This window comes from Syngnathus floridae, chromosome 2 (assembly GCF_059516105.1).
Source record: "Syngnathus floridae isolate MCC-2025c chromosome 2, RoL_Sflo_1.0, whole genome shotgun sequence".
Lineage (NCBI taxonomy): Eukaryota > Metazoa > Chordata > Actinopteri > Syngnathiformes > Syngnathidae > Syngnathus > Syngnathus floridae.
The window spans coordinates 2,038,362-2,057,898 of NC_142414.1; the positions used below are offsets into that span (position 1 = coordinate 2,038,362).

Genomic DNA, 19,537 nt, shown 5'->3' on the forward strand with positions numbered 1-19,537 from the left:
TACAATTACGTTTTTCTACTTTTTTCCACATTTTTCAACCAATTCAACCCATTCCAACTTTATTCACTTTGTTTACCTTATGCTTATCATATTCACCTCCTTCACCCCCGCTTCCAGTGTGGCGGCCATCTTGGATTGACCCTGAAGTGCTTCCAATGAACCTAGAATGAACCGGAAGTAACCTCAGCTAAACCGGAAGTGACCTTCTTAACCCGGAAGTGACCCTCTAATCAAACCGGAAGTGACCTTATTTCAACATTAAGTGCCCTGAATAGTTACATTTCAGCTAACTTTTCCTACTTACCATAAATTCCACATTTTTCAGATTTGAAATTCAACCAAATTCTCCAAAATTCCACCAAATTCTCCAAAATTCCGTTTTTTACCTCTGTTTTCTACTTTTCTCAAGTAATTCAACTCGTTTTAACATCATTCGCCAGCATTCCCCAAGAAGTTATTCATAGTCTTCGCCTTCACACGCAATTTCTCCAGGAATTGCATTTTGTAGTTATTTATGTTTCTGGTTAGAAGTGCTATTATTACTTGGCCTCACTTTGCAAGGAGGGAACTGGTTTATTTGCTGACAGTGGGCAAGTCATTTGTGGAGACTTTTTTCCAATCTGCTTCACCATTCAAGGATGCCCCTGCTTGTGAATGACCCTTGGTGTAAAACTATTTCTCATCCAACCAACCTAAAAGTTATAGTGTACATTATTTAACCAACAGAAAATTTAAATGTATTGTCATGTATATGCTTAAACAATGCATTTATGTATTGTTGTTACAGCACACTGTTGGCAGCAATGCATTATAACGAAAATGCAGGAAGGGCTCAGGCCACCACAAAAGAAGGGAAGAAACGCTTTTCTATCCAATATCTAAAATATAAACGTGGAGGACATGTTGTAAAAAAGATCATGAACAATGCAACTTACGGTAATATTTCAAGTTAATCACATATATTCATGGATTGAAACCAAATTATTTGTCCAGCAACTTTAGGTGTTCCTCCATCAAACTTGTATCCAGAATTTTGAAATTCCGCTTTAGAAATTTTTGATTAATTTTTGAAAATGTTCATATACTTATAATGGGAAGGCTAAAATTGCCTATATCTTGCAAACGGCTGGTCGTAGAGCAAAACTTAGCAAAATTTCGGCCCATAGAGTGTATGTAGACTACATAGAGACTATATCTTATGTCGGAGATGATTTGACCTTTTAAGGTCATATCACATACAGGCTATGTGACAGAACTGATTGACGAAGTCATCAAGTTGTGTAACACTGCACCAGCGAATCGCGTTCCACCTGGCGATCTACCACCATTTTTATCTGTTGACTTCAAGAAACCTGACAAGGAAGCTGCAATTCAAGAACATTGCAGCAGGTTTATGTAAGTGACCAGGACACTTTATCTGCAGCATCAACCAGGATTACCCAGTCTACAGAAACCAGGATTACCCAGCCGAAATTTGCATTCGACCATGTAGTGGCAAGTCATAATAAAGACACATATACGATGACTCGCATATTATTGTCACATGGAATTATTTTATTCTCATATAAACTCATCTGTACGTTTAATGCATAGTAGTATGGTACAATAATGTCTCATTTTTGCATATTTTGGTTCACATCACTTCTCTGTGGATTACCGAACATAACTACTGATAGTACTGAAACAGTGACTATGAGCAAAACTAACAATCAGAATTATGTATTAACAGCATTGTTCCATTATTTCAATTTAATAGACATAATCTTACAACAATGTATGTTAATAGACAAAAACTTGTAGAATATTTAGTTACAAAGATGCATTGTATTTTTCATGTTTTTAGCTCAGCTGGTTATCAAATCACATTGCGTCCATCATCCGTTCATGCAATTACATTCTCACAAACTGTTGCACGTATCATCATGAAATTTTACCACCATAATACTTATAATAGGAATGCTAAAATGTGCAATCAAAACAGTTAGCTGGTTGCATAGTTATTGTCAAGTTCCATGTGCTCGGACACATGATTGTTGAATGACTCGAGACTGACCAATCATACTTTGCTCTTGAAATATTTCCATGCAATTGTTTCTGCATCAATAGCTGCTTTCGAAGCTAAAACACATGTTTCTTAGATTACATGTTTGCTAGTTGAAATCCAACGTAGTCCATACCAGGGAATGTCTGTCTTATTTTATGTACTGCACATGATGGTAATGGGACGCGAATGCAGCGCCCTAGGTATCCCCAGCACCATCTAACAAGTTGTCTGTATGCACAGAACCGGTTACGACCGAAATGAAACAAAATAGAAGATATATATTAGTAGTATGATTTAAATAAAAAAATACAGGCCATGTGATCCTATCTTATGAGATCCCATTAAGACCAAAAAAATTGATAAACTACAGAAGATTGTTACTTGGCTTCAGCCACATTTTCCCAGATAGAATGACTATCAATGGTTTAAAAAAAATGATATTTCAGATATGAGCGTTCATTGGATTTATTTTAGATGAGGGAACAGTTCTTGCCCAAATAACCAAAATTGGGATATGACAACTTTGAAGCTAAACTTTTCTATTTGGATTTATTCATTGAACATTTTTTCAGCCAAATTGAAATGATAAAATTTTTAATTGCCCATGAGCAGTTATGTATCAAATTATGTTACTCATTTTTTTATGAAATGAACAAGTACTGTAAAACCAAAAATGCTCGGACAGAAAGCAATTGTAACCTACTGTCTGTAAAATTGCAAAGAAAGCCATGGAAAGACATTCAATTCTCAAAGCTTCGGATGACAGAGAAGAATGGAGGGCCATGGCCGTCAATGCCTGTTCCAGGCAAGACACCTGATGATGATGATGATGATGATGACTGCTAGGGCAGACCTGACACCTCTTTCTTTTTGAGCAAGGTGGTCTCACTGGCATTGAGGCTGTGGATGGAGTGCTTGAGGCAGGACTGGCTGCTGAGGGGGAAGGTGATGCTGATGTTCTTCTGGTTGCTGTGGATGTGGATGGCGCGCATGGTGACCGCTGAAGCTGTCTGACCAAGTCTGCAGCAGCTGGGTCTCGGGGCACCCGTTCCCGTTGCTCAATGTGCGGCTGAACAAGGGAATTCCCGAGCTCCTCAAGAAACATTCTCCGCTTGGTGTTTTGGGTTGAATTCCACCCTTGGTGAATATGGGTCCACAACACAAATGCATTGTATGCAGACACATTGAGGATGTTGTAAAACACAACCATTGGCCATCTCCTGGTCATTCGCTGGCAAGTGTAGGTGGCAGTCAGCTTGTCCAGATTGTCCACTCCTCCTTTGTTTTTGTTGTAGTCCAGGATGATGATGGGCTTTTTGTCTCTTCCTGATGACACAGCAGCATCTTTGTGAAGAGTGGACATCAGTATCACATTCCGTGTTTTTTTTGGACAATATGAAAAAACAGTGGTGGTATCTGTGAAAACAAATTTGGAGGACAGTGGAGCCCTGTCCTTCACCAGCAAAATTTCAGCGGGCAGCTCAGTTTTTTTTTTTTTTTACTGTGCCCACCATGGTGAGTTTCCTCCTGAGAAGTTCTTGTCCAAGGTCATAGCTGGTAAAAAAAATTGTCACAAGTGATGTTGTGACCCTGCAGTCCATTAGTCAAATCGAGGACTACATGTTTTCCTTGTTTTTTTTCAGGGATGCCGCTTGCAGATTTGCCTGTGTAAATTTGTAGGTTCCACGCATAGCCTGTTTTAGCATCACAGGCTGCCCAGATTTTTATGCCATATTTGCCTGGCTTGCTGAGCATGTATTGCCGGAATGGACATTTTCCTCGGAAAGGGAGAAAACGTTCATCCACTGTCACCTCTGGCCCTGGGTTGAACATCAGTGGAAGGAGTTTCACCCATCTCTCCCAAACATCACTGATGAGAGCAAGCTTGTCAGATTTTGCTCTGGTGTCTTGATTGTCAAATCTGAGGACTCTTGAGATCATGTGAAAGGTCTGAAGAGATATTGTTGCCCGGAAAATATTTCTGCCCGTTGATATATCCCAGAGACTCTCAGTTGCCTCATTGCTGGATCTGTAAACTCCAGCAAGGAGGAGAACACCAATGTAGGCATCCAGGAACGTCTCATCAATGTCTTTCCACGTGTTGCCATAGACTTTTTTCCCCTCAAGGTTTGTCATAGCAATTATGACTTTTTTTTAGTGACAAAAGATCAAAGCACGTCTTGATATCACTTACTCTTGTCACAGCAGACCTCGTGACCCCTGGGGTCATTTTGATGATGTTTGCAGCAACTGTCCTTCCATGCACATCAGGAGGAACTGTGCTCCAACGTATTAAAGGGAAATGTGCTTTTGGTAGTTTGCAAACATATTTTTAAGGTTGTGTTAAACTTATAATCATATTAATATCTCGTATTGGAGTGCTCGTGTGGATTGGTGGGGGCCGAGGAATGTGCAGGCAAACTGCATGAACTTGTTTTCTTCGAAGTGTTGTGGAATAGGCCCGGATAGGGAGTACCGGAGGAGACCGTCTCAAGGTCGGTGAGGAACGAGAACAACAGCACGTCTATGAGACCGGCCTTCGAGGGGAAAACCCAACCGTCTGACCTCAGCGACACCTGGACCGGGGAGGAGATGGCCATCGACCAATCATCTCACAATATTTTGCATGCTTTAATATTCATATTGTGTTTCTTTAAAACTGGGCAACCTGGAAGAATGTGTCGTCTTTTGGTGGTCACAAAAACGCACGAGTTTTAGTGTGAGGGACCCGGGACCCAGGCCTGTATTAGTGCGCTTTGTCAGGAATAAATAATTGGTAAATTTGGTCTAATTGATCTACTGGTCTTCTCTTTGACAGAACGAACTCGCAAAATTGTTAGGTGCGCCAGTGTGTGGATTAGGACATAGCAATTTATGTGTTAAGTGTTGATCGCAATTTGGAGTCAGATCAATAACTAGAATCCGTAACCTAACAATTTCTTGGTGACCGCGGACGTGATGTCAAGAGAAGGGTAATTGACAACTCGTGGTCTTTAGCCAAGACACCGGACAGTGTCAGGGACACTGTCTCCCGGTCGGCGAACCGTTTGGAATAAGCGCACAACGTTGAGCTGGTACGACGTCTCCTCAACCCTGAGCTCATCACCGATAAGGTAAGCAGAATACCTGTTGCTATAAGTCGAAATGCTGCAAATTGAAAGAGGAAATTTAAGAGGAGACTGTCGTTCAGATCAAATAAGGTGTGCATGAAGTTAAGATACATACGGTGAATAAGTTTGGAACTTACGTGTGTAACGTGCACGGTAAAGTCAGGGACTTACGCGTACTACGGATAGGTCAGGGACCTAGTGCTTCGTCGTGGCGGACAAGGGTGCGGTGACGATCGTATTCAAATAGCTGGGGTTAATAGAGATCCCCGAGGGGAAGTGAGGCCTCCTCAAAAAATATCCGGTGGTAACAGTTCCTCCTGTGAGAGATCAGACCGCTAAAATATCCAAAATGAACCAAATTGGGGGGAGAGTGTGTGTGCGCGCAGAGGATCCTCATGAGTGGGTGTGTATATCAGTGTGTGTGAGTGAGATGTGTGTTCTATGGAAGAAATCAGTAATGGAGAATGTTTAGGAGACTTTTGAGCGATAATAGGGAAATTGAGAAGTGGACAATGGTGTGTTTAAGTTGGTTAGAGAAACTAAGATGAGCAAGGCAGTAGAGAAAATAAGGCGTGTGACAGAAAGTTACTAGAACGGTGGCTTGATAGGATGAGAATAAGAGACAACAAATGTTGTGTAGAAGACATTGAAAGATGTCGAATGTGAACATGATGAAGGGCGCAACAGCAAAGTTGGCTTGCCCTTTGAGAGGTTGAGACTGATGAGCGTGCCTGCACTCGCGCGTAGTCGCGGGTCTGGGCTGTGTGCGTGGGCCTGTGCTATGCTCGTGCGGGCGGTGGGCCGGCATCATGATTGTTGCAGGAAATGGCCAGCCTGTAACCGGTCAACATTGATGCCGCGACCCCCCCTCGCACGAGGGGGGTGCTATGGCCCGGGCGGGGCAGGGACAGTGTGAGTTTCTCAGTGAATGTTTGAAGCAGTGAGATTGAGCGGTTGTGTGCGTGCTCGATGTGTGCGTTTATGTGCACACCCTGTGTGGGTGCAGGCGTGTGAGGAGGAAGACGGCATGGATCAGAGAATGTTCAAGAAAGGGGGGCTAACTCGTAAATAATGAGGAGCTATTGGGAGTAATCTGTTTGTCCTTTCTTTAAGGTTAGGTTAGGTTAGGTTAGGTTAGCAACACGAGCGATTTAGAAGTTCAAAAGAAAGACAGTTAAAAGAAAATAACATTTTTGATTTGGACAATTGCAGGCTAACAGGAGCATGAGAAAGAAGAGCTGAGAAGCCAATTTGATCGGGGAGATTGGAAATTCCCAGCACCATATTCTAAGGCACATTTTTGAGCAAGCATGACACAGGTAATAACGTTTGAGAGGTCAAGACATAGGTCAGGGACAGATGACACAGGCCGAGGTGCAGAAATATTGAATTGATGTGTCCGCTGGTGACCACATCGGGCGGTCAGCACTACGAGCCCATGGTGCTCCGTGATGTGACCGCGATGATGGAAAAGATGCCCCCACTTCACAGAGGAGGCAAGGTGTGGCTAAACAAATTTTTGGCTCTGATGAGTGGGCAGAGCTGTACACTCGGTGACATGCGCCAGATGTTGGCAGGAGCATGCTCCCTAGTGCAATTGCAGGCAATTGAGGACGCAGCAGGCACAGCGAGACTGGGGAGGGAGGTGCCCTTGCCACAAGTAGCAGCGCCCCTGTTTGAAAACATTAAATTGACTTTCCCACAACCCACCGATCTGGCCCCCACTATGTTTCCTTATGATGTGAAAATGTCACCTGCACAACATTATGTAACATGTGTGGAGAGTTGGATTGAAACCACAGGTCGCCATCCGGCTCTCACGCACGAGGCAGAGGTGCTCTTCCGAACGGCGCTGCTGGATGGACTTCCGCCAGATGTGAAGAAGCAGCTAATGTCAGATCCTGACATTCTGGTTTGTGCCGAAGAACGATTTAAACGTCATCTTTTGCATCACTGCAGAATGTTCACTGAGTCACAAGCTAAAGTTGAAAACGAGACAGACGCATTATCTAAACAGTTGTTGAAATTACAGTTGGCAAAAATGCATGGTGAAGCTAAACAGTCTAAATCACAGAAAAAGGAAATGCAAATGTCACAGGCTCTTCAGGTGGTGGGGCGCGGAAGGGGCCAGTTCCGGGGCGGATACAGAGGCCGGGGAGGGAGTGCACCTGCTTACCCGGGGAGGGCAGCATACAAACCCCATTCGCCCAACGCATGTTTCATCTGCGGCGAAACCGACCACTGGGCAAAAGAATGCCCACAGTATCGACCACGCGGAGCCACCCGCCCACAAACGCACGGAGGTCAGTACTACCAACATGATGATCTCTGGTGTGGACAATTTGAATAGGGCTGCCCGGGGAGCCAGGAAAGCAGTGGCCCGGCGGAGCCAATGCCTCATGTGACAGTGGAAGGAAAAACCTGTGAAGATGCTGGTGGACACAGGAGCAACTTATTCATCAATAAACACTGCCCTTCCTGTATCCTCACTGTCAAAGAAAACAACAACTTTAGTCGGCTTCTCGGGACAACCACGTACTCTGCCTTTCACCAAACCACTTGAAACTGTGATCACCCGGACAGGGTGTAGACTGTGGCACAAATACATCCATTCCACAGACACTCCGATCAATTTGATGGGAAGGGACTTGCTGTCAGCCGTTCAAGCCAGAATTCTGTGTGGGCCAGAGGGAGTGATTATTCAATTTCCAGATGGCGTCAGCATCCAGTGCTCACAGCAGCTACAACAACATGGTCAGTGGCTGATGGCGCCCCTACCGGCAGAAGCAGAAACTGCAACCATCTACTGGGCCAGGCTGGAGCCAGAGACCCCTGCTGGTGGCGGTGTGTTCTCGACCTACCTACTGTGGAAGCCCTGGATCTGCTCACTGGCGCCATACCACCCACCTGTTGATCCTTTGCATTGCAGTCTATATTATGACCGAAAAAGTGATGATTTGTTTGGAGAAATTGAAGGGCACATGTGGGATCATCCATTTTGATTGGTAAAGAGGGAGTCGCAGCGGCAACTGAATTGACATATGAACAAATGCAGTGGTTCAAAATGACAGAGAAAGGGGTGCCACACATTTCGCTGGCTCTTGCCCCAGGACACGAGGCCAGACAATTGGGCTCAATGGTCAAGCAGTTGTTGCAACAGACCGATTGGCGGAAAACTCACATTCCTAATTTGTACTGGTCTGAGTCTCAGAATGCATACCAAATTAAACAACCCATGGCAGACACAGGATTGCTGGAGATGATGTTGGTGTCCCGCACACACGGTAGGGAGTTAACTGATCATGAGGACGCTGAAGTAATGCTGGCGGCCTTGCCCGACACACTGTGGTCCCGGGGTCCATTTGATGTCGGGTTTTGTCATTCGGTGGCCCCTATTGATCTCCAAATGGATGAGACGCAGCCTATCAAACGGCCTCAATATCGTTGGCCGAAAGAGGCGGACCAAGGCATGGAAGACACTCTGTGTGGCCTCTGGGACGCAGGGGTGTTGGAAGTGTCCGACGGCCAAATCGCACTCCTTGCTGTGGCGTTACCAAACTGGGTGGAGCTTGGGTCAAGGTGGACAGGAGCTTCATTGTGCACTGAGTTTGACAGAACTGAGGAGATTTGATAAAAAATTGAATAATGCGTAGAGCTACAGAGAAAAGCATTATAGTCAGAGATTGAACAGATTTGGATAAAACAAATAGGCTAAAACGGTAAGAAACAAGAGCGAGATCTGATATTTTGGCTCGTCAGGCTTAAGAAGTAGAAGTTGAGTTAGATACATTTTAGAATAGGACATTTGGACTAAAGTGGATTCAGTCAAGAGGAAGAGGGGCATTTTGGCATTTTAACAGGGATTCACAGCAAGGGAGATTGAGGATAGAAGATCTGGACAGCAATGACGTAAATTACATTAAAAACTGCCCATTCTAGGGAGAGGTGCTGGATGGTGTGACAGGCAGGATTTTTAGGAAGAGAAAAAGGGGGGAGTTAGACTCGCCAAGAGGGGCAATAAAGAGAAGCAGACTGAGAAACATATTTGAGCTAGACAACAGGAAAAAGGGGGAGAGCCAAATGATGACGTAAAAATCCAGAGGGAATAGTCGGACCCATCTTTATTGAATTTAATTAGGATAATTAATAGAGATCGAGTTTGTAGGAGCAATCTGAGGTTATGGAGGCTCCCCTGACACGCGGGTCCCACAGTCGTCCCCCCCCAGATAGACATATATGACAATTTGCAATGAATCTGATGGGCGAGTTTATGGAAAATTGAATTGGAGATTTTACAATAGGTCATGTTGACAAGTATGTCCAAATGTGAAGAGTTACTATTGGGAGTCAATGTTTGCCTGCACACTAACATACTAACTTTGCTTAGTGTGGGAGGAGAGCTGAGTGATAGAGACGGATGTGTGTGTCTGCGAGTGTGTGGATGGGTGCGTGCGCATGAGATCATTTATGACTGTGTGCGCAGTATGATTGGCCAGAGAGGTCTGAAGTTGGGGTGATGTGTTTGCAATTGAGGATAAAAGTGATGAGTAAGTGATGAGTTCTGACTGGAACCATGGCTCAATGATCAATCAGGGGCACCATCGACAACAAAACGGTGTGATGGAGAAGGCCCATTTCAGTGATATGGTCAGACAAGACAGAACTAGTATCGAACAGCAAGACTTTGGACGATTTGACGTGTGACGACTTTGAGCTCACCCGACGGGGTGACGGACTAGGTGGACAGTGACCAATTGTTTGACGCTTGAACGTGTTTGCGACAATAGCACGCTCTGCTTTGTTTTTCTGTGTGACTTGATTTTTTTTTTTGCAGCATCAGCCACCAGCTAAGGAGCGGATTGCGCGTTGCTTGCGTAACTTGTTTTCCTTTTTGCAGGTTGTCGATTGCATTCGTGGAAAGTTTGTGTTGGATTTACAAGAATATGTTAACCCTTGCCCTTTTGGTTTTTATGATGAACTTGTTGATGACGTGGTTTTCAGGACATGATCCGCGGGCGCCACGATTCATTTTATGACTGTTTTTATTTTGATACTTGATGTCTGTTTTTGTGTGTACAAATGTCCGCTGTCAGCCGGGCTATAAGCTCACTGACAGGAGTGCGATGATTTTTGTTTGTCTTGCCGAGTGTGTGTGGTGGACAGTCAAGTTTCAAGGACTTGGGGTGATGGTCCCGGGGCCCAGATGGTAACTAGAGGTTCCGTGGGCCTGTCTACAATGAGTGTGGTGATGAGAGGGGACGCTTTGCAGGTTCCTTTTGATACGTAATGACACATTGGGTGAATGTGTCAAAGGGGGAGTGGTAAAATAGAAATGGGTGAGTAGGTTTCAATTTGTAATTGTGATATACAAAGTTTTTTTCCAAATTCACTTGCTTTCAAGCTTTAACAGGACATGCCAGAATTCACCCAGCAGTGATGGAAGGAGCAGAGGAAGACCAGTGACATCTGGTTGTGGTGTGGAGATGACAAATTATAGGATCGCTTGCCGAAGAATGCATCAGGTATCTGTGCCCTCGTGTCGTTGATAATGCCTGTGGTGGTTGTCCCCATTGAAATACAGAATCTCAATTGGAACCTGGAGTCCCCACTGGCGGGGCTCCTGAAGCAAGCAAAAGAGACGTTTTGCCCCAGTGGTTGAGCAACGACGATCCAACATATATTGACACTATAGGAGTGCCCCGGGGTGTGCCAGATAAGTATAAACTCGTTAATCAAGTGTTCTCGGGATTCGAAAGTATCTTCCTATGGATCACTCCCAATAAAAATGTAGACCGTACTAATTACTTTCATTACAATGTTCAACGACTGGGTAATTATACAGCTGAATCATTTGCCGCAGTTCATGAACAATTGGCTGCAACGTCGTTAATGGCGTTCCAAAATAGAATTGCGTTGGACAGGCTATTGACTAAGGAACATGGTGTGTGTGGAATGTTTGGTGATGCATGTTGTACTTTCATCCCAAACAACACGGCACCAGGAGGCCGACTGACCAGGGCGTTGGAAGGACTAAGGACACTGAACAAAAAGATGAAAGATCATTCAGGCGTACACACCGATATTTGGTCTGATTGGATGAAAACGTTCGGAAGCTGGAAAGGCCTCATCATGTCTGTGCTTGTTGCTGTAGCTATTTTTATTACAATTATGATTTTATGCAATTGTTGTTGTATTCCATGTATTAGGTCACTCACTGTCCGGTTGATCGAGAAAACCGTTGGCCCGTTGCCACCGATGGGCCAATATGCCCTGGTGACTCAACATGAGCAGCAGGGGGAAGGAAGGATCGACAGCGCGCTGGTAGCTGTTTGCTAAAGTAACGGGTGATGACCTCATAAATGAGGTCATGAGAGGGAATAAAGGGAAATGTGCTTTTGGTAGTTTGCAAACATATTTTTAAGGTTGTGTTAAACTTATAATCATATTAATATCTAGTATTGGAGTGCTCGTGTGGATTGGTGGGGGCCGAGGAATGTGCAGGCAAACTGCATGAACTTGTTTTCTTCGAAGTGTTGTGGAATAGGCCCAGATAGGGAGTACCGGAGGAGACCGTCTCAAGGTCGGTGAGGAACGAGAACAACAGCACGTCTATGAGACCGGCCTTCGAGGGGAAAACCCAACCGTCTGACCTCAGCGACACCTGGACCGGGGAGGAGATGGCCATCGACCAATCATCTCACAATATTTTGCATGCTTTAATATTCATATTGTGTTTCTTTAAAACTGGGCAACCCGGAAGAATGTGTCGTCTTTTGGTGGTCACAAAAACGCACGAGTTTTAGTGTGAGGGACCCGGGACCCAGGCCTGTATTAGTGCGCTTTGTCAGGAATAAATAATTGGTAAATTTGGTCTAATTGATCTACTGGTCTTCTCTTTGACAGAACGAACTCGCAAAATTGTTAGGTGCGCCAGTGTGTGGATTAGGACATAGCAATTTATGTGTTAAGTGTTGATCGCAATTTGGAGTCAGATCAATAACTAGAATCCGTAACCTAACAGAGTGAAAATGGTCTACCAGTTCAGTGGCCTGGATTGTCCGCCCTGAGACTGGAAAGTTGTGGGTTCAAACCCCGGCCGGGTCATACCAAAAATAAGACCCATTACCTCCCTGCTTGGCACTCAGCATTGAGGGTTGGAATTGGGGGTTATATCACCCAATGATTCCCGAGCGCGGCACCGCTGCTGCTCACTGCTCCCCTCTCCCCCAGGGGATGGATCAAAACCACATGGGGATGGGTTAAATGCAGAGGACAAATTTCACCACACCCAGATGTGTGTGTGACGATGATCATTGGGACTTGGGACTTTACTATGCAAAACATGCAGTGAAGCCAATGTGGCGGGCGAATTTACGGAGGGAAAAATATGGACTGAATCAAAGTTTGGCTACCTCAATTCATTCAGCAGAAATGCAGCGGTTCTTTTAAGATGGAATGGTTGTCGGAATGTGTGCAAATAAAAGAACAAACGGTGAAACTGGGTGTGACAACTTGACTTGACTTGTTTGTTTGTTTGTTCGTTCGTTCGTTCGTTCGTTCGTTCATTCATTCATTTATTTACTTATTTATATAATCTGGTGTTGCACACAGTGGTCCACAGTGTGCACAGGGAGCTTGTGTGTGAAAATTTAGAGGTAACATTGGCCCCAAGTCAGATACTGGGACAATCAAAAGACCTATTACTCAAACCTCTTCCGGCTTGCGTTGCAATTTCTCTGCACTCCAGCTTCATCTGTGCCGCGTGAGCGGGTGTTTTCAACGGCTGGAGAAATTGTCCAAAAAGCGCAACAGGCTAAATTTCAAAACATTGGAAAACTTATTGTTTTAAATAAAGATTAGTAATAAAAAAAAATTAAAAATCAAATCCCAGTGCACAAGCATCCTCTTTCACAACACGTTCACTTAGATTTTCATGTATATATATGTTCACATTATTGATTGACTGTAACTAAAAAATAAGATTTTAAATTTAAATGAATATGTGAATTTATACAATATCTAACAATAACAATATCTCAAGCAGCATCACGCTGAACACAGGGGGCCCCCCAAGGCTGCGTGCTCAGTCCGCTGCTCTTCACCCTGCTGACGCATGACTGCACTGCAACCTACAGCAACAACCGCAGAGTGAAATTTGCTGACGACACGACTCTGGTGGGTCTCATCACCAAGGGCCACGAGACTCAATATAGGTTGGAGGTCGACCTTCTGACCACGCGGTGCAGGGACAACAACCTCCTGCTGAACGTCAGCAAGACCAAGCAGATTGTTGTTGACTTCCGGAAGGGTCACACCCAACACCTGCCACTGACCATCGACGGTGCTGTGGTGGAGAGAGTGAGCAGCACCGGATTCCTGGGGGTGCACATCAGTGAAGACCTCTCCTGGACCACCAACACTGCATCACTGGCGAAGAAAGCTCAGCGCCGCTTGTACTTCCTGCGGAAACTCAGGCGAGCAAGTGCTCCACCAGCCATCATGACCAGATTCTACCGAGGCATCATTGAGAGCATCCTCTCCAGCTGTATAGCTGTGTGGGGTGGAAGCTGCACTGAATACAACAGGAAAGCCCTACAATGCATAGTGAACACAGCTGGAAGGATTATTGGTGCTGTACTCCCCTCCCTGAAGGACGTTTACACCTCCCACCTCACCCGCAAGGCGACCACAATTGTGAGTGACGTGAGTCACCCCGAGGTTCGACCTCCCGATGGAGCCTCCTCTCCAGCGACCCCGAATAGACCTTACCAGGGAGGCTGAGGAGTGTGATTCCCCTGTAATTGGAACACACCCTCCGGTCCCCCTTCTTAAAGAGGGATACCACCACCCCAGTCTGCCAATCCAGAGGCACCGTCCCCGATGTCCACGCAATGCTGTAGAGGCGTGTCAGCCATGGCAGCCCCATAACATCCAGAGCCTTTAAGAACTCCGGGTGGATCTCATCCACCCCCGGGGCCTTGCCACCGAGGAGTTTTTTAACTACCTCAGTGACTTCGACCCCAGAGATTGGAGAGTCCACCTCAAAGTCTCCAGGCCCTGCTTCCACAATGGAAGGCGTGTCGGTGGAATTGAGGAGGTCTTCGAAGTATTCTCCCCACCGACTCACGACGTCCCAAGTCGAGGTCAGCAGCACGCCATCTCCACTGTAAACAGTGTTGACGGTGCACTGCTTCCCCCTCCTAAGACGCCGGATGGTGGACCAGAATTTCCTCGAAGCCGTCTGGAAGTCATTGTCCATGGCCTCGCCAAACTCCTCCCATGCCCGTGTTTTTGCCTCAGCAACCGCCGAAGCCGCGTTCCACTTGGCCATCCGGTACCTCTCAGCTGCCTCCGGAGTCCCGCAGGCCAAAACGGCCCAATAGGACTCCTTCTTCAGATTGACGGCATCCCTTACCGCCGGTGTCCACCAGCGGGTTAGGGGATCGCCGCCACGACAAGCACTAACGACCTTACGGCCACAGCTCTGGTCGGCTGCCTCAACAATGGAGGCGCGGAACATAGTCCACTTGGACTCAATGTCCCCCGCCTCCCCCGTGACGTGGGAAAAGTTCTGCCGGTGGTGGGAGTTGAAGCTCTTCCTGACAGGGGATTCTGCCAGACGTTCCCAGCAGACCCTCACAGAGCGTTTGGGTCTGCCAGGTCGGACCGGCATCTTCCCCCACCATCAGAGCCAACTCACCACCAGGTGGGGATCAGTTGACAGCTCCGCCCCTCTCTTCACCCGTGTCCAAAACATGCGGCCACAAATCCAATGACACGACTACAAAGTCGATCATCGAACGGCGGCCTAGGGTTTCCTGGTGCCAAGTGCACACGTGGACACCCTTATGCTTGAACATGGTATTCATTATTGACAAGCTGTGTCGAGCACATAATTCCAATAATAGAACACTGCTCGCGTTCAGATCGGGGGGGGCATTCCTCCCAATCACACCCTTCCAGGTCTCACTGTTATTGCCCACGTGAGCATTGAAGTCACCCAGTAGAACAATGGAGTCCCCAGAAGGAGTGCTCTCCAGCCCTTTAGAAGTTCATGCCTCTTTAGCCAGTCAACATGATCCAACTAGTGTGTTAGTGAATTACTTCTCCACTTGGAATAAGCTCAGAAGAGCCGTTGCCTGGTTCCTGAAGCTGAAGAGTTTGCTCACTCAATGTGTTCTCAAAAGAAAGGGGGCCTTAAAGGCAGACATGGCTGGCCCTAAGACACTCTCTGTTCAAGACCTGAAAGAGGCAGAAGAAGCCATTGTTAATTTCTGCCAAAATCAAGGATTTCCACAGGAGATGGCATGCTTGCACAATGGAAGTAATGTCAACCGGAAAAGCTCCATCTTCAGACTGGACCCAGTCCTTAACCATGGCTTAATGAGGATTGGTGGCCGCCTCAGCAGAATGGCTATGCCACAGGTGCAGAAACATCCAGCTATCTTGCCTAAAAAGCATCACGTTTCAGAGCTTCTGCTTCAACACATTCATTAGCAAGTTGGCCATTGTGGCAGAAATCACATCTTGGCAAGCTTAAGGCAAAAATATTGGATTCCTTGTCTAAATTCTCTTTCGAGGGAAATTGTGAACAATTGTGTCCCCTGCAGGCGGAACTTTGCACGTGCAGGTGAACAAAAGATGGCCGATCTGCCAATTGATCGTTTGACTCCTGACCTCCCTCCCTTCTCACATGTTGGAGTGGATTACTTTAGACCAATAGAGGTAAGAAGAGGGCGTGGCATGGCAAAGTGTTATGCTGTGCTATTTAGTTGCCTGACTATTAGAGCAGTCCATTTGGAAGTAGCACACTCAATGGATACAGATTCTTGCGTGAATGCGTTAAGGCGCTTCATAGCCAGAAGAGGCAGAGTAAAAGAATTAAGGTCAGACAATGGAACTAATTTGATCTCTGCTGAAAAGGAGCTACGGGAAGCACTGAAACGTGTGCCACCTGCTTGCCTGCCTGCCATTCCCCCTCCCCCCTTCCCTTGCCATGCCTACCACCCTTGCCTGCCTGCCATTGCCTCTCTCCCTCTGCCTTGTCAAACGCACCTTTTTTAATAAGGTGCCCCCGGCTTCCCGGTAACGGGTTTGTCTTAGCCGGGTTCGGAGATTCGTCCGTAATCTAACCACCCGAGTTAAATTAACTCCGTCGGAATCAATCTAATTTCTTTACGACATCAATCCCTCTCAAATCACCCGAAGCTCGAGCCGAGTAACTCAATTCAAGGCAAGACTTCGAAGTGACCGCATCGTATTGATGGCTCCCCGCTACTGTTTGAAGTTTTTATTATGTTACGGATATTTTTAGATGTCTTTGTTAAGACCTCAGGGATTCGTTTGTATAGCGCACCCTAGCACTAGTTTTGCCGAAGTAAATGTTGATATGGGTCCGTTCTACTTGGTCGCTCAAGAAGCGAGCCGACTAACTTGTTTATTCGAAAGAAAATCGAATTAATAAAAGTGTGACAATAATAGCATTTGAGAAGAAAGTTAATGCACTTTACATTATTAATTCTAACTTCTTATACGTAGATCCAGCACTTAACTGTCGGAGTGCTTCAACCCACTCGATTGCTTTAAAAAAAAAAAAAAAACTGTCTTAAAACGAATCAAAATGTCCTACTCTAATTAGATTTGCCCAGTAATTAATTTGGAAGGCAAGTCTATTTCTTGATCGTGTCCTATTTAACTTTTGACGCGGCCTGACAAAATTAGGAACGGGCCTGCGCCCGACGGACAATCGAAGTACTTTCAGCATTCACCAACTCAAATAATCTGATTTAACCACCCTCGTTATTTTATTTAGAGGAAGTAAATTTTCAAACGGATTAACAGTTAACGAAATTCACTCTTCCCTTAAATAATTACGAAGGCTATTTAATTCTCTAACATGTTCGGAGTTACTTTTTACGCGGCCCGTCAGGAAGGGAAACGGGCCTGCGCCCTTCAAAGAATTAAATTACTTTAAATTCTACACCAATACAATAATCCGATTTAAACACTTCCGTTAATTTATTCAGACAAAGCAAACTTTCAAACGGATTGAAATTCACTCGTATCTCAAATAACTACGAAGGTTATTTAATTCTCTAAAATGTTCGGTGTTACTTTTATTTATTACGGTCCTATGTTATACCATAATAACCACCCGCACCTTAATCAAATTGTCAACTCAACCCCAAACAATTGATTGCACATTCCGTACAGATTAGCACACAACGAAGTAGATGAATATACAAAACACATTTATTGAAGAAACATGAAATAGAATTACAAATCTCAATTACTCCTGAAACCGAACAATTTCACTCACTGATACCCGTGCTAATAAAATCATTCAATCCCAGAACAATTCGATTGCAAAACACAGTTCATGAAAGAGGGAAAAGGTAGATACCAGTTAGGTGCTATTCCCCTCCTCGCGTAAATACAGAAAAGTCGTTCCCCTCACCTAGTTCCTCATGCAAAGTTGTCCAGTCCAATTCTTTTGAGTAAATCCAAGTTAATCCAAGCAAACGATCCTGCGTCTCACACAAAGATCCCGGGACTTTGGAAAAAATCTTGAAACTCCTTCGGGCTTCTTCACGTATGAGCGCTCTTTGGGGGAAAAAGCCCCGTAGCTGCCCCTGCAGGTCTTTTTATAGACTTCCACTTTCTTTCTTCTGGTACCTATACCCCCCCTATAGGGTAAGATTGCCCAGTTTCCCACGCCCCTATAGGGTAAGATTGCCCAGTTTCCCACGCTCCTATAGGGTAAGATTGCCCAGTTTCCCACGCTCGTACACCTGTTACCCTTCAGCAGCTGTTTCCGCCCTTATTACGACCACGCATTACTTTCCACCAAATGTACAGCTAGCCCCTGGTAAAACCTTCCACTTCCTCTTTTCTTCACTTCCTGTTTCATGAGGATAACTCTTTAAAGTTACACTTCAATCAACTCTGAAATAAAAATCCAAACCTTTGATCTATTTCTTTAAACAATTTATATCACGCCACTATTCTCACAATGGCGGGCCCCTTGATCGAATTGACTAATAATATTGCTTAAGCTGTTACAGAATACATGTTAGCCAAGCAAAGAAATCAAAAAGTAAAAATCACATTTGTGCTTCTCCAAACAATTTATATCACGCCACTATTCTCACAGTGGCTGTTAGAGATTTGCTCACTCCAACTTATCTTGCAAGAACCACACGGGAGACAAGTAAGTCCTTTTTGACACCTGCAGGTGGAGAGTCCATTCGTCGCTGTGCGTACAGCGATGTTCGAATAGAGCTCTGGACTCTCCTTCCTGCAAGAAGATATTTATTAAGAGAAACAGAGTGGGGGTTGAGAGTTGACAGGTTTGGTGAACCCCCGGCCTCTGGTAAGATCAGAGCAGGGGGTGTTTTACGATGTTGTGGGAAACAGAACAACTTTGATTGCTTCCTCTGCAGCTGGTCAATCAAGCAGAGAATGCAACCACTTTATTTTACTGCGTTGTGAGAGCAAGACAAGATTGGTTAATCATTATAGTCTACATTCCAACATAATCCTATGATAAAGATACTCTTGTAAAACCCTAACAGTGGCGGGCCCCTTGATCAAATTGACTAATAATATTGCTTACGCTGTTACAGAATACATTTTTAGCTAAGCAAAGAAATCAAAAAGTAAAAATCACATTTGTGCTTCTCCAAACAATTTATGTCACGCCACTATTCTCACAGTGGTGGGCCCCTTGATTGAATTGACTAATAATATTGCTTAAGCTGTTACAGAATACATTTTTAGCCAAGCAAAGAAATCAAAAAGTAAAAATCACATTTGTGCTTGCATGCATGACTCACAATCCGACACCGTGTTCCTGTTTTATTTCTATTTTTACTAGTTTAGTTTATTTTGGCCCCTTTTTGGTCTCATGTTTTGGTCTGGCGCCATCTTTTGGACACATTTGGAATTTCAGCTCTGCCAATTTATTCAGTAATCCTTAATTCAAATTTTGTACCAGCTGCTGCTAAAATTTGGAATTTCAACTCTACCAATTTACTCCTGTGAACAATCCATATTCACCATTTGCACCATCTCTTCTCCCCATGTTACATGACAGCCTGCATGCCTGCTTGCTTCCATTTTGGACATTTTACCTCCATCTTCAAAAGGGTATGAGCAACAGCTGTACACAGTGTTTTAAGATAAGCGTGTGACAAGAACTATACAACATCTAACCTTTGAAATTTAAACTGAACTGAAACTGACACTCACAGCGGGCTTGAAGTGAGATGTTTAAAATCATACTCCTCACTGAATATTCTGAAAGTCTCGCATGCAAACTGCGGTCCGTTATCTGATCATACTATTTCAGAAATTCCGCATCATGCAAAAGTTGCTTTTAGCT

The 19,537-nt window shown here is 44.9% G+C and overlaps 1 long non-coding RNA gene and 1 pseudogene across 2 annotated transcripts; one reads left to right on the forward strand and one right to left on the reverse strand.

Annotated features, from left to right (window-relative positions):
• Positions 1 to 2,663: 2,663 nt before the first annotated feature.
• LOC148401265 (uncharacterized) lies at positions 2,664 to 3,734 on the reverse strand (annotated as a pseudogene).
• A 323-nt stretch (positions 3,735 to 4,057) lies between these two features.
• On the forward strand, positions 4,058 to 12,034 carry LOC148401266 (uncharacterized). 2 transcript variants are annotated; one of them, XR_015857127.1, is made up of 2 exons: positions 4,058 to 5,157; positions 10,556 to 12,034. It is a non-coding gene; the product is annotated as an uncharacterized LOC148401266 (long non-coding RNA). The 2 variants fall into 2 exon arrangements; XR_015857126.1 differs by lacking the exon at positions 4,058 to 5,157 and adding an exon at positions 5,168 to 10,490.
• The last annotated feature ends 7,503 nt before the right edge of the window (positions 12,035 to 19,537 follow it).